We start from the raw sequence: 16,471 nt of genomic DNA, 5'->3' as shown, positions 1-16,471 counted from the left end.
TAGGTCCTAGTACACATGTGATGGTAGTAGAATTCCACTAAGAGTTTTTTGAAATCCGTTTCAACAATTTCTGTCAAAGGAAGGAGAGGTACCTTACATCATTGGCCAGTCTTAACACCACATTGCATTGCAAAATGGAAACTGCACAAATAAATGATTACCTGCAGTAAATAAGCTCTCTCCATGTGTGGGCCCTGATTTATAAAGTAACTGACTGGTCACTTATCCCTGCAAGGAATTTGCTGATATTTATTATAGTTGCCATTTTAAGGCAGTAATTCTAGCAAAAGAATCATCAAGGACTCTTCCTTTTCAGCCCTTTCCACAGAATATGGGATGAATAACACTGAAATTCTGTACTCCTATAGAACAGAGTGTGACCACAGGCCATTCTCTTTCCTCAAAGATTGTATTTTGAAGATAGACTTCTGACATGAATCATTTTTCTTTTATCTCCTTCATTTTTCTGACTTGTTTTGTAGAGTGCCCTGAATGATGGTGTTAACAGCCCTCCATAGGAAACACCTCCAAAGAAGAAGGGTGGAATTCATCCTCACAACACCAGGGTCTGAGCGGACATTCCCCATTCATGGACGTGGACTGAAGGACAGAAAGAACGAGTGGGAACACCTGCTGATACCCAGGCTTCATAATAGTGAGATTGAATTCTCTCCCCAAATGAAAACACCACAGAACTGTGATGATTTTTATATCAGGTCTTTGACTTAAAAGGAAATCAAAACATTCCTTGGAAGAAATCTACAAGTCTCTCCCTGGAGTTAGGGCAGAGCAGATTCTACTGCATGCACTTAAAAACCTTGAGCAGAAGAATGAAAGGAAAGCAGGCAGAATCCTCAATGGGAACTCTCCTTTCTAGCCTGTATGTAATTTTAGGGATGGGTAAAATAGAGTTTTGTACTTGAGAATATCTGAGAATATCTGCTCCAGATAGGTGCCCATGTCGTACAAGTTCTGTTGTTCAGTCGCTAAGTCATGTCTGATTCTTTGCAGCCCCATGGACTGCAGCATGCCAGGCTTCCCTGTCCTTCACTATCTCTCGGAGTTTGCTCAAACTCATGTCCATTGAGCCGATGATGCCATCCAAAGCATCTCATCTTCTGTTGCCCCCTTCTCCTTTTGCCCTCAATCTTTCCCACCATCAGGGTCTTTTCCAATGAGTTGGCTCTTTGCATTAGGTGGCCAAAGTATTGGAGCTTCAGTTTCAGCATCAATCTTTCCAATGAACATTTAGGGTTAATTTCCTTTAGGATTGACTGTTTTGATCTCTTTGCAGTCCAAGGGACTCTCAAGAGTCTTCTCTGGCACCACAATTCGAAAGCATCAATTCTTCAGCGCTCAGCCTTCTTTACCATAGTTTGGCTATATGGACCTTTGCTGGCAAAGTGATGTCTCTGCATTTAAATACATTATCTAGGTTTGTCAAAGCTTTTCTTCCAAAGAGCAAGTGTCTTTTAATTTCATGGCTGCAGTTACCATCCACAGTAATTTTGGAGATCAAGAAAATAAATTCTGTCACTGTTTCCATTTTTGGAGTTAAAGAACAAACTTGTATCATTTAGAGCAGGTTGAAGCCAATGAAATATTTGTAGGTCTATTGATTCTCGACTACTCAGAGGGCATAAGTATCAGGACTGTTCATATCAGGACTGTTCTTATCCATGTCACACATCCCTTCATCAACTTATTATCCATTTAGACTGCACACCAACTCCTTCCAAAGGACTTAGAGTAGCTCTGGGCAATGGGAATGCTGTTTTCCTGTTCTCATCACTACTCGGCTCCACAGCTTCCTTACTTCATGGAAGCCACAGCCTTGGGCTTCAGAGGGGAGCCAGCTGAATTGGCAGGAGCCCATCAAAGGATGGGCACATACCACAGCCATTTGCATTTTTCCAATTTTGTATCCCTGCTTCAGTAGACACATAGGACATTCTTGAAGGTATCTTGGCAACTCAGCCCCATATTCATGCCTGAAGGTACCTAGTCCCAGGTTGACTAACCCACTCATCTAAATTACATGCATTGGGTGACCATGGGATTTGCTGACTGTGTTCAATTCAGTGCAGCTCTTGGAGTTTTTCAGCATCTCAAGTTACATGAAGCATATGTTAGAATAAATCAACTGCCTTCTGCTACTGGATTTTGGCTCTACTTCCAGAGAACTTCTGAGTGAGAAAATGGAATATGCACTCAGTATGCAAGATCCTTTTCCCTTAACTGGACTTGAAGCAGAGAAAACAAGGAATTTGAACCTGACCTTGGTCCTTTGTGATCTGGCATGCCGGAATATGAAAGCGAACAGAAGCAAAGGGGAAAGAGTAGCACTGATAGAAAATTCTCCATGGGATTGGGATGTGATTTCAAGGGCCTTTACTTTAAAAAGTAGTCTCCTGTATGTTCTTTGATTCCTTTACTAAGGAAGGAAGCAAGCCGTTGCAGTAGAAACTTGAACCTAAAACACAAGTATCTGTATAATAGTTGTCTGTTTCACTACCGGTGAGTCAGGCAGTGTCTTGGGCTCCATCTGCCATAAAACTGTGCACCCACTGATTCACATAAAAGCTGAGAGGCTGGGGAGTTCAGGCAAATACAGCAACATCATATGGCTGCAGGCTGGGGACCTGACTCAGGAGTAGAGGGTGGAGGAGCCACAGTGCAAGGAGAACAAGGTGCCCCCTGAAAAATAATCCAGCATAAGCGAAGAAGGTTTCTGCACCGTGAAACTCAGCCAGTGGCCTGAGGCTGGAGAGGTCTAGCAGCCCTGAGCGCTCAGTTAGAGGCTCTCATGGCCTTAGGTCTTATTCATACTCTCGGCAGCTTGTGTCAATAATTTCTCTTGGAAAGAAAGCAACTCTAAATCAATTCAGTTTTCAGTTTCAGGCTCTACGAATTCTTGAGCTATAGAGTTGTCACATTTGGGGGTCAGTTAACCCGAATTAGAACTTCTACTAAGGTGCAACACAGATGGAGCATTCTCCTTCTCTTCGGTCTTGAAGTAGGAGTGACAGCAACTGGACCAGCTCAAAGCACTGGGACCTGAGGCCATGACCCTGAGTAACAACCAGTACTGACTTTCATGAACACCTAGAGTGCCTTCTAGGAATGCCCAGAGCAATTCTTATATATAAGCAGATTTGCAAAGCACTGGAATCTCTGAATCTAGGCAGACAGGTTACATTAATGGGACTGAACTGTCTTCACCAGCTGTGCAACCCCCTGGACTAATTTAGCAGGCCAGGCTCCTCTGTCCGTGGAATTATCCAGACAAGAATACTGGAGTGGGTTGCCATTGCCTACTCCAGGGATCTTCCTGACCCAGGGACAAAATCCGCATCCCCTGCATCTCCTGCATTGGCAGGTGAGTTCTTTACCACTACACCACCTGCTGCTGCTGCTAAGTCGCTTCAGTTGTGTCCGACTCTGTGTGACCCCAGAAACGGAAGCCTACCAGGCTCTTCTGTCCCTGGGATTCTCCAGGCAAGAACACTGGAGTGGGTTGCCATTTCCTTCTCCAATGCATGAGAGTGAAAAGTGAAAGGAAGTCGCTCAGTCGTGTCCGACTCTTCATGATCCCATGGACTGCAGCCCACCAGGCTCCTCCATCCATGGGATTTTCCAAGCAAGAGTACTGGAGTGGGGTGCCATTGCCTTCCCCGACACCACCTAGGAAGCCCCAATTAAAAAGGAAACTGTTCTCCAGAATTCAGAGTGCCTTGTCTCTGGCCCTGATACCTGACTGGATGCCTGGCTTCCAGCCACGGTTCTCTCTCTGGCCTGTGGCTTCGGCCCATCCTTGATACACTCTTAGCCTCTCCTTGAGAATTGCTGTAAGGAGTCTAGCTCCCACCCTGATCACTGCTTCCTTGTTAATGTGCTAACTTTGTCTTCTCTGCCTGGAAGGCAGAGAGTTATGGAAGTCTAGGGCAGGGTTCTTGACCTTCCCCAGAAGGAGAAGAATATATCTCAGAGGACCAAAAGCATGTGGCCAGGCGGCTATCGAGCAACTCAAAAAAAAAAAAAAAAAAGGAGCCAAGAGTATTCCTGGGAGTGTCAAGGAAAGTATCACACCCAAAGGACAAAGGGTGTCAGGAAGCAAAGCCAGGAGAGGTGTAGAGCTGAATGGAATCAGGTTTGAGAGACTAGGAAGGGGAAAATTCCTGGGACGCTGCAGAGTGGCAGGGGTCCAGTGGGTCAGGGAGCCACCCAAGGCCAGACATCTCCAGGTAGCCTAGGCTGCCCAAATGACACGCTCCTCTCTGCTTTGAATGCCCCCTCTCACAAGCCTATCTGAGCACTCACATCAAACACTGACTATTACCTCACACTACCACTAAACCCGACACACACCGCTAATGTGCGATTATCACTGTGCACATCTCATTTATATTCAAGTGATTCAAATTAAGAAAACAAAAGACAAGAAGAGTTCACCCATTTATTTCACCTCCCCGATTCCCACCTCCAGCAACCACCAATCCATTCCATGAGCTTGATTACATATTATTAACCTGGTCGATCCCCTCAGTGCGCATTAAACAGTGAACTACTTGGTGTCAAAGACTTTGTCTTCCCACTTTTTAAATCTTGGCACTCAATCAGATCCTGATATGTGAAGACTCTCGAGAAGGAACAATTGATTGGAAATGTGATAGATGGCAAAAGCATATCTAATTTAACTCCCCCCCTTAAATCCCACAACCACAGCAAAGAGATTTAACATAAATTAATAAACAAGCAATCAAACAGATAAACCTATTTTGAAATTTCAAGGGAAATAGCAATTTCTATTGTTCATCATGCAAACTACTAGTAAGTTCTTTGGACCTCACTACCTAATAAGTAAAACTACTAGGCATTTCTTTGTCCCTAGGGATGACATGAATAAATTATTGAGACTCTAGGAGAGCCATGGATGAGAAAGTTTGGGAACCCCTACTCCAGAGGCAGTTCCCAGTTGGCAAGCCCATCTCGCTGTTCAGAGTTTCCAATAAGTTTTCTCCTCTTTTTCTTAAATATGAGCAGATACCTGAGCATATCAGACAACTGAGGAGAGCTTGTAACATGAAATACAGAGATAAGAACACACACACACAAACAGAAAGAAAACAACACCACCAACCAGGGATCGAACCCACAGCTCTTGCATCTCCTGCATTGGCAGGAGGATTCTCTACCACTGAGCCACCTAGGAAAAAGTTCCTGTATGTCCAGCGAAAAAGGTTCTAACTATCTAAGGAAGAATTCCTATGGCATAAATTCCTATAGCATATTGGGATATTCATATCCCAATACAAATCTTGGTCTTTGGACCTTATTTAAGTCTTCAACACAGTTCCACAGGTCAAAAGACAACAGCAAACAATAACTGCAATTCATGGCTGTGGGAACACAAATAATAACAATCTGAAAATCAAATACGCCGCCTTCATGTCAAACGACAACCGTCATTTTATTTTAAAATTCTATTTTTGTAGATTAAAAACTGTGTCATCAGGCAATTATGGGTATATTTTTTCTATGTTCTAAGAAAAAAATATCTATAAGAGGGTCATTTTGCTCTTTAGTTTTTTCATAGAATTGGACTAAATCATGGCAATTAGTGTAACGGAAATGTTTATAGCAATCTCTGATGGCAGTTCCACTAATGTAATGATTTAGCTCAAGCCCAGTAAAACATGAACATGTTTCATTAGGATGAATTGGAATCAAAAGCAAAGCAAGTTTTTGCTTACAGTAATTCAACATACATCATCTCATCAGCAATGCCAACTATAAAATTAAGGATATACAATTAGTCAATCAGACGGTTCCTGAATTAATTAATTAAGCAAAGAAAATCAGCAAGCAAGGACAGGACTACATCCAACAACATACTCACCCCTCTTGGAGCAATCTTTTCTGTTAATTTTTATCTAGTTATCCCAATAAATCACAGGACTAAATCTTCTCCACACGGCTTTAGCAATCAGGACACCTCCAGATCAGCTTTTGGAAAATTCTCACACAAGTAGCCACCACTTTGGTATCTCATAAACTCATCCTCCAGGAGGATAGCATGGCTTTGTTTCTACATCTGAGAATTATTTGTTTTGTTGTCTGCCTGACAAAGCCATGCCTGTAATAATCCCCAAGGGTTCATTCAACAGCTGCCAATAGATCTATGTTTAAACTCAGGGTTTAAAGTATTTCTTTATTGGTAGGAATAAGAAGAAATTCAGTTACCTTGAGGCTTTAATTTCAAGACAAAGTGTATTACTGGAAATAGAGAAAAACATTTTATAAGGATAAAAAAAGAATTGTATAATGTGAATGATGAAGTCTAGGTGCTAGGTATATGAGCATTCACTGTGAACTTCTTTTAACTTTTCTATACATTTGAAAATTTTTTAAATATAATAATGGAAAATATATGGAATTAAAATGTATGACAACAACAGCACAAGACAAAAAAGTGGTAAATTAAGTGAAAGTGTTCTTGAGTCTGTCCACATATTAGGAAACAGTAAGAGTAAAATTCACAGTGGCATCCAATGTCAGAAATTCATATTGTAATTGCTAAGGTAAGCATGCTCAGTCATGTCCAACTCTGCCACCCTATGGACTGTAGCCTGCCAGGTTCCTCTCTCCATCAGATTCTCCAGGCAAGAATCCTGGTGTGGGTTACCATTTCCTCCTCCAAGGGATCTTCTCGAACCAGGGACTGAATCAGCGTCTCTTGTGTCTCCCGCATTGGCAGGCGGATTCTTTTACCACTGAGCCACCTGGGAGACCAAAATAGATTAAGCACTAACAGAGTAATAGAAGCTACATAACAAACTGGTTGGTTGGCAGACAAGGGCTGGAATAATAACTTTTCAATCAATCTCAATGAAAGTAGGCTTCCCAGGTGGCGCTAGTGGTAAAGAACCTGCCTACCAGTTCCAGAGACATAAGAGACTTGGGTCCGATCTCTGGATTGGGAAGATCCCCTGGAGAAGGGAATGGCAACCCACTGCAGTATTCTTGCCTGGAAAATCCCATGGACAGAGGAGCCTGGCAGGCTATGGTCCATGAAGTCGCCAAGAGTCAGACACGACTGAAGTGACTTAGCACTTAGCACACAATGAAAGTAAGAAGGAGAAAGAATCTAAAACAATGAGTTAAATGGTAAACAAATAGTAATATGGTAGATACAGCCCAAGTATATCAATATTTATTTTAAAATAACTAAATACTCCAAAGAAAGGAAAATGTTGACTAGACTCCATTTTTTAAAGTTCTTATGCTGGGTATAAAAGACATACCTTAACTATAAGGATACATATGGTTATAAGAAAAAATGGAAAAGGGTGTACTAAATAAAAAATAATCAAAAGAATTGGTGTAGGGAATTGCATGGCAGTCCAATGGTTGGGACTCCACGCTTTCACTGATAAGGGCATGGATTTGAACACTGATTAGGGAATTAAGATCCCGAAAGCAGAGTGATGCAGCCAAAAAAAATAAAATAACAATGTATACAGTGTTCAGAAATGAAAGATAAGATTAAGAAGTTTTTTTAAAAAACTCATTATAATCCCAATTGAAAAGAATATATGTTTACACTACATTGTTCTTGTTCAGTCGCCTAGTTGTGTTCGACTCTTTGTGACCTCACGGACTACAGCACTCCAGGCTTCCCTGTCCCTTACCATCTCCAGGAGTTTGCCCGAGTTCATGTCCATGGCATTGGTGATATATCCAGCCATTTCATTCTCTGTCACCCCTTTCTCCTCCTGCATTCAATTTTTCCCCACATTAGGGTCTTTCCCAGTCACTTGGCTCTTCCTATTAGGTGGCTGAAGTATTGGAGTTTCAACTTCAGCATCAGTCCTTCCAATGAATATTCAGGGTCGATTTCCTTTAAAATTGACTGGCTTAATCTTCCTGCTGTCCCAGGGACTCTCAAGAGTCTTCTCCAGCACCATAGCTTGAAAGCATAAATTTTTTGGGGCTCGGCCTTCTTTAGGGCCGAGCTCTCATAAGCATATGTGACTACAGAAAAAACTACATAGGCTTGCTTATACTATGTTATATATGTATATATATACACTCTATGTTATATATATAACATATATACTATGTTATATATTTGCAAATAAAAAAGATAATCACCAAAATGTGAATAGTGAGTGAGTGACAGGTATGGGTAATTTTTATTTTCTTCTTTGTATTTTTTCTGTATTTCCAATTTTCATTACCTTGACATACAATCACTCAAAATAATATTTAATTCTTGCTATGGTCTGAATATTGCATTTCCCTACCCCCACCCCACAAATTCCTATGTTGAAATCCTATTGCCCAGTGTGTATTAGTAGATGGCAGTTTTAGGAGATACTTAAGTCTTGAGAGTGGAGCCCTCATGAAGGGGATTAGTTAGCTTATAAAAGAGGCTCCAGAGAGATTCCTACTCTCTTCTAGCATGTGTTCATGCTTGTCCACAGAAAGAAGACATCCTCTGTGAACCAGGAAGGGGGCCTTCACTAAATGATCATCTTGGCACCTTGATCTTGGACTTCCCAACCTCCAAAACTGCAAGAACTGAATTTCTGTTGTTGTAAGCTAATCATCTGTGGTATTTTGTCATAGCAGCCTGAACAGTCTAAGATAATCCCCTCTTTAAAAAAGTAACAGTTTTACTCACTTAAAAGTATAAGGCATTAAGCTGATAAAAGAAAAATTCAGAGATGAGGATTTACTGCTAAAGGACACAGGACCAAGAAACAACAGTTTGGCATTTAGATTAGGAAACCAATCTATACAGTTGTTGTTGTTTTTTTAATTAAAAAGGTTTTCAATTTTAATTTAAGAAACAAGAATCATTCTTTAACATAGTTTCCAAAGGAAATCTACATTTCATTATAAAGACAAAGCAAAACATCCATGTTTTCATCATCCAGGAGGGAGTAGAATTTCTGGTGTTTTTCTAGTGCAAAGCACCAGAATCTGGCCATGTAACACAGTGTAATATTCCAGAGCAAGAAGTGTTCATGAAAAGTGGGGAGATCCAGTTCCACTCCAGGTTCTGACTCCAACTATAAAGCTCTTAACCTAAGACCTGGTGACAGCGTTTGCTGACAGGACTGTGCTACTAGAACTGGTGACAGAGAGAGGGGAAGAGCTTGAGGACTAAGGGAACAGAAATGTCTCTGGGGTGATCTGGGGAAAGACGGGCAAAGGAAATGCCCTCTGGCTGAAACCGGAAAAAACCAGTGAGAGCAAAGAAGGTCGGGGAATGCCAGGAAATGAATGGCATCCTGGTTCCTCACAAGGGAATATGTGGGGGCAGTGGGAGTGGTTTAATGCAAAGCCACAGACAGCTGAAAGCAGATTTAGAGAAGACACAGAATCTACCCAAGTTCACACAGTTGGTAAATAACTGAGCTGAGATCTGAACAAAGCCTGTGATCTCCCCACGGCCAAACACCTCCCTGGACACAGAGAAGGTCCCTCTTCCTCCACTCTACACTGCCATGACCCTAAACACGATTCTGAAGGCCCCTCACCTACAGCATTCCTCTTCCAACACTCCGAATACCAACATCTCAGAAGAAAACATGATTGAACAATTTCCCAACCAGGTGTTTGTAAAAAGAGGAAGAGAAGAAGGGAGGAAAACCAAGGCAGTGTTAGGGTGTGTAATCAATGTCATCAGAGTTGTGGTCTTGAACCATTTAAGACTGCTCTTAATGGCACCCCACTCCAGTACTCTTGCCTGGAAAATCCCAAAGATGGAGGAGCCTGGTAGGCTGCAGTCCATGGGGTCACTAGGAGTCGGACACGACTGAGTGACTTCACTTTCACTTTTCACTTTCATGCATTGGAGAAGGAAATGGCAACCCACTCCAGTGTTCTTGCCTGGAGAATCCCAGGGACGGGGGAGCCTGGTGGGCTGCCATCTATGGGGTCTCACAGAGTCGGACACAACTGAAGCGACTTAGCAGCAGCAGTAGCAGCAGCAAGAAACTGAAGACCCCCAATTTGCACAACGTAGGGTGGGGGTGGGGCCTCGTTCAGTGTGTCTATGTCCTTGGAAGTTGTGCAACATGCAGCCTTCTGAATGAATAAATAAGTTGAAATAACCCAAGAATATATCACACAATATTTCTCAAACATTTGCTTATTCTCAAAACATGCAACATGCAGATAAGGGAAGAAAAAAGAAAGGGATGACAATTTATCTTGTCAGAGTACCTGCTGGAGACAGGTACTCTGTGAGTTTGATGCCTAAGTAGGAAAGTGACTGTGTCCCAAGTCCTTGCAGCTCACTCTCCCAGAAGCATTAAAGGCAGTCCAGAGCTAACCAGAACTCTCTGCCTTGAGGACAAATGGCCAGGATGTCTATTCTTAGACCCCTGCTGGATTCTCCTCACTTGAGGTCCATGGGATGAGCGGACTGTCAGCTATCTATGTCTCAGTCCAAAATCACTGCCCTCCTCCACGTGGCACAATTAGTTCCTGGATCTTGTGTCACCACCTGGCTTTTAACACTTTTTCTTTCAACTAGATTTCATTTCAATTTTCAAACTTGTAGCTTTCTGAATTGATCAAGTAATAATAAGTAGTTGATACTTTTCCTCATTCATTTAATTAATTAATTGGGAGGCTGTGTGGCTGGGCTGGGTCTTCGTTGAGGTCCAGGCTTTTTTATAGTTTCAGCAAGCAGGGCTACTCCGTGGTTGTAGTGCTTGGACTTCTCAGTGCTGTGGCTTCTCTCGTTGCGTAGCGGAGTCTCCAGGCTCGTGGGCTCAGCAGCTGAGGCTCTCTGGCTCTAGAACACAGGCTCAGTAGCTGTGGAGCAGATGCTAAGTTGCTCTACAGCATGTGGGATCTTCTGGGATCAGGGATCTAACCTGTGTCTCCTGCATTGGCCGGAGGATCCTTTACCGCTGAGCCACCAGGAAAGCCCTTTCCCTTGTTTTTTAAAAATAAATTATGCTTAAGTGCATGAGCAATAAGCATATTCTTGTTGAATTTATGCCAAATAATATACATAATAATACGCAAAATACAATGTCTTCCTTGACTACCAGCCCCATCCCACCATCACTATCACCACTGAAGCAACATTATTCTTGGCTCCCGAGCTCGTAGCTCAATCGGTAAAGAATCTACCTGCAATGCAGGAGACCTGAGTTCAATTCCTGGGTCAGGAAGATCCCCTGGAGAAGGAAATGGCAACCCACTCCACTATTCTTGCCGAGAGAATCCCATGGACAGAGGAGTCTGGCAGGCTACAGTCCATGGGGTCACAAGAGTCAGACATAACTTAGCAACTAAACCACCAGAGGTAAAACACTATAATTAATCTTGGGTACCTTTCCAGACCTTTTAAAATACATCTAAAAGGTATATGTGTCCATAAACATGTAATTATATGGTGATATCTTTTACACAAACGGTGTCATGCCATGCATATTGTTCTTCAACGTGTTTCATTCACTTAAAAATCTGCCTTGGAACTCTTTCCCTGGCAGTCTACCCAGATCTACTTCATTCCTGGTAACTGCTGTGTGGGTAACTGCTATGTGCATAGCCTGTGGTATCCTAGTTTATGTAACCACTCCCCTACTGCTTACAATTTTTCACTATCACAAACAATGCAATAATGAACATTCTTATATGTAAAACTCTGGGCACATGCCCAAGTCTTTCTTTGAGGCCAATGTCTTTAAGTGGAACTTCTCTAAATTGTAACAGCTTCAATAAAATTGTTTCTCCCTGGAAGGCCATACCAATTCACACCATCGCTACTCATAAATCAGAGTGTATGGTCTCCCCAGTCTTCACTACTACTGGACATTATTGGTTTTCCTGGAAACCCAATGGGCAGTTTCATTTCCCTGAGTGAAGAAGTGTTAGGGTGAGCAGTGATTTTCCACTGTCTTGTTTTCTTTGCCATTTTCAACTTTTTTTTAGTCTCCTTCTTTGATAGCTTTGTTTTTCCAATTAAATCCATGGTCCATCTGGAGTTTATTTTCACTGCGTACTTTGGTATGAGGAAAAACTCTAATTTTATTTATTTTTTTTCCAAATGGAAAGTCAGTCATCTGCCCATAATTTATTGAAGATTCCTTTTTTTTCCACAGTGATTTAAACTTCCATCCAAAATCTTGTATGAATCTCCATTAATCATGGGCCAGCTTCAGAACTCCCTATTCTCTCCCACTAATCTATTACTAAGCCAGGAACTGTTTTAATTACTAAAGCTTAACTATACATTTAATGCCTAATAGGGTGACATTGGATGTTTCATACATTTTCTTTTCCAGATGAATTTCAGAACTAGCTTGACAAATTTCTCAAGAAAATTCCATTAGGGTTTATTTAGGTTTCCTTTCCTCTCATTTAGTAGAGTTTTGTAGTTTACGGCATATAAATCTTACTTAATTCTTGGTGGATTTCTAAGTTTTTTGTTTCTTTTGTTTTCTGATTGAGCACATATATTTGAAGTCACATCTGATGTGACTTTATTGCACTGCCAATTAACTACTAGTGTTAATCGCTTAGTCGTGTCCAACTCTGTGCGACCCCATGAACTGTAACCCACCAGGCTCCTCGGCCCATGGGATTTTCCAGGCAAGAATATTGGAGTGGGTTGCCATTTCCTTCTCCAGGGGATCTTCCCAAACCAGGGATCAAATCTGGGTATCCTGCATTGTGGGCAGACTCTTTACAGTCTGAGCCACCAGGGAAGCCCAACTACTACCCTAACCACAATGCAAATAAAACTATTATTTTTGTAATCTCCAAAATTCACTGATTTTCATTAAATTATTATAGGTCATGCCATTCGGTTTCCTGAGTCTACATTTTGCAATTAATTTGGTCTATGAACAGGTAATGGAATAATCCATGAGAAAATTACTAAAGGTCCTTGACTGTGGTGAGTGACTGGCAGAGCAGCTTTAAGAAATGTCTTGTCCCAAACCCCTTGTGTACCAGGCCCTCCACCTTCTTTCAACCAAAGCATCATTGCTTTTGCTACTCCATACACGAGGGTTCTATGTACCATTTCATTTGAAAGCAAACTCCTGGATGAAAAAAAAAATTTGTTTTGAAAATCATCACATTGGGTATGAAACTCAGGAGACAATAGACTGTTTGTTCAAAGTTGGAACAAATTCAGGCTGTTTCCTAAAGGAACTGTTGGCTGGGCCTGCAGAAATCCCTGGGATCCATTTCCTTGTAGGTTTGTGGTCTACAACCTACCATGTCTTCTCAGGCTGCCAAACCAGGCTTCACCCACCATCTCTGTTCTCTTAGTTGCCAAAGTCAAAAGGTCTGCTTTCATTCAGCAATGTATTCTGAATCTTCGTCATAGAGTCCAGTCTTTTCTTCAGCACCTACCAAAGGTTGACTGAGACCAGTGATATTTAGAAAAGACTGTTTAAGGACAGTATAATCTATTAATACACAGTCATCAAGGACTCTGAAGTTCTAGCCTTAGGTGGATTGGACAGATGGAAGGATAAATGTGTGGAGCTTTTGAATTCAGCTCTTAGAGAAATCACTTTAACTCACCTAAATATTTTGCTTTGGTTTTGATTTAAGGTCATTCCAAGAGTTATGAATGAATGAATCAACAAGTGAATAAACAATCAGATTTAAAGAGAATCAATTTGCAAAGCAGAAAACCATAGTTTTGTCACTGTAGGCAGCTCTATTTAAAAGTCTATTAGAAAAAGAACTAATTAAATTAGCCTCTTTTCAATTCAGTTAAATTCTGCAGTCAAAATAAAGAATAATTATCAAAAATATCTCAGTATTGGCTGGAAATTTTGTCAAGTACTGCAAAATATGCATTCAACATAGAGGTTGTTCTCAAATTAAGCATTATTTCTATCTTTAACAATCCAAGATGCTAAAACTTCAAAATGAAGTATTCATGATCAAGAACTTGCTTTGTGAGCTATTTCACCAATTTTATGATTTATTAAAAATTCTGAATTTTGTAATGTAGATGTGATGAAAATTTTAGGATAGATTTACTTTACCACTTAGATCTTTACATTGAACTGCATTTTTAAACTAAGTCATAAAATAATGGTGTGTGGTCTGATGGCTACAAGAAGTGTTCATTTCTTTCACCGTAGAAATGAGCCAGAATAGATTTTACTATTCATTTAATATATATTTTTTAAGTATTTCATGACACTGCTTACTCAACTCTGATTGAAACAATTACTTCCCTACAGACACAGAAGGGAAAGAAAGCAGGGAGGTGTGGTGAGAGAAAGGAAGCAAGTCCTTTCAACAAGATAAAGATTGTATCATCCTGTGATACAATGGATTAAAATGGATTCCTATGTCATTAACATATATATTCTGTCATTATTATAACATTCTAATAATGTTGTATAGCAGGTCTATTTCCCAGAACTTTCTGTGGCTCAGGGAGACTCTGCTCTCTGAGTCATTCCCTGTAACCTGCACCGTGCGTCATTCTACCCTTTCTTACAACAGCTCTGTTCCCGCCCTCTTAGGGGGAGTTTGGGGGAGAGGCCATAATGACTGTATTTGTGCGGCTCTCCACTCCAGTACTCTTGCCTGGAATATCCCACGGACGGAGGTGCCTGGTAGGCTACAGTCCATGGGGTCGCGAAGAGTTGGATGTGACTGAGCAACTCTACTTTCACTTTTCACTTTCACGCACTGGAGAAGGAAATGGCAACCCACTCCACTTTTCTTGCCTGGAGAATCCCAGGGACAGGGGAGCCTGGTGGGCTGCCGTCTATGGTGTCGCACAGAGTCAGACACTACTGAAGCGACTTAGCAGCAGCAACAGCAGCCAGGCACTGGATCAAGACTGGTTGACTTTTTTGGTTTGTTTTTAACGCAGAGTCCTCCAGATTATTTTCTAAGGATGATGTATAAATTTTTAATATTGCATTATTTTAGCATGAAGTTTTATCAGGGTATGAGGAAGGAATTTTTCTCTACTTTTTATGTTTTATGGTTATGTTTTAAGTTTTATGGGGACCATTCATATTTTCCACTCAGTTTAGAGAGCTAATACCTAACCATTTCTTATATATACTTGGTCTTGACATCTTTTGGTGCACACATAACCCATCACACGCCCAAGGTCCTTGGTATCCAGCCTCTCCCGTCCCGGAAGTGAAAGTGAGTAGACCCCCTACTTGTGGTTAGGTGGAGGCAGAGCATGACAGACACATAAATCAACAGGCGTGAGGGAATTCTGCTGTCTTGTAATTTTTACTTCAGTATGTGCCTGCGGGGGTGGTGGAAAGAAAGAAAATGAAATCGCTCAGTCGTTCACCATCTGAGCCACCAGGGAGAGGGAGGAATTCTGAAACATCTTAAGAACAAAACTCTTCCTAACACATGGCCAAAGGAAGGGAGACTCACCCAGTCATGAACATTCCCTGACTCTGAAGGATGACAGAAACATACAACACAGTCAGTTAATCATCCTGTCTGCTTCCCTAATACTTTTAGGCTCATACAAGAATGTCTGCAAAGTTTCCAGGAAAAGAAGCTGCAGATATTAATGAGAGCCCTTTGGGAAGCCTTGCTCTAACTCCTCTATGGCCAAAATATCACTGGAGCAAGACCTAGCAGATGGGTGTGAGGTCTGGAGGACAAATCTGCCCACATGTGGCATGAGGCATTGTGCTTTAAAATATAATACAATGGAAATGAGCTAACTTTGAGGCCTTGAGGAAATGAAATCAGTCATCATAGCGCTTTTTTCAAGGAATAATGATGAATCATTAACAGTCAGACTAAAGCATCTCAAAGATCTGCTGAACTGACTGGGTTATGGAGCTGAAGTGGCAAATGTATATGCTCTGTTGCCAGAATGGCGTTTTTTCCCACATAATCAGGTAAGCCTGACCATCAGAATAGCACTGACCCTACAGTTTTGTGTAATACAAACTGCTTATATAGGCAGGTGCCCTGCAAAATCTGAGTGGGATTCCTTTACACTCTAGCATAGGTCTGGTCATTGAGTCCCTTAAATGTTATAAAAGCAGATGAAGTACTCCTGAAAAGGAGTTATAATTTCAGTTTATATCTTAATTTGGGCTTAAATCTACAAGCTAAAGAAGTTCTTACAGACAAGCCTAGGAACCTACCTTATACAAAATTTTTGGTATAGGGAAATGCTTTCTGGTCCTCAGACAATTTTCAAATAGAGTTTTGCAACTGAATCCATTCTGAATTGGAGACTATCTGTATCACTCTATGTATATACTGTAGAACTCATAAACGCAGTCAGTTACTCCATCAATTTCTCACGTAAATCCTTTTGGAAACAATGCAAAGGAAACACCATGTGTACATTTCTGGGTCTTATCCATCGATTCATCATGATGCCTCGGAACACCTGATGCAATACGTCACCCAAAGTAGACACTCAACAAATATTTGCTGGTGAGCATTTTTACATAGACAATCTTCA

General features: G+C 41.3%; 1 long non-coding RNA gene across 6 annotated transcripts in view; it reads right to left on the bottom strand.

Annotated features, from left to right (window-relative positions):
- The window catches only part of LOC139187200 (uncharacterized), a 59,399-nt gene that overhangs the window by 19,631 nt on the left and 23,297 nt on the right, over nt 1–16,471 (bottom strand). For 5 of the 6 annotated variants that reach the window (XR_011570796.1, XR_011570801.1, XR_011570797.1 and 2 more), the window contains one exon: nt 1–16,471. This exon is cut by the window's left edge; it is cut by the window's right edge. The exons of the other annotated variant lie outside the window; for it this stretch is intronic. This is a non-coding gene — a long non-coding RNA (uncharacterized lncRNA). 6 annotated transcript variants of the gene reach the window in all.

The sequence above is a fragment of the Bos indicus genome, chromosome 2, assembly GCF_029378745.1.
Source record: "Bos indicus isolate NIAB-ARS_2022 breed Sahiwal x Tharparkar chromosome 2, NIAB-ARS_B.indTharparkar_mat_pri_1.0, whole genome shotgun sequence".
In the NCBI taxonomy this organism is placed as follows: Eukaryota; Metazoa; Chordata; class Mammalia; order Artiodactyla; family Bovidae; genus Bos; species Bos indicus.
This window is presented reverse-complemented; position numbering and strand designations above follow the sequence as displayed.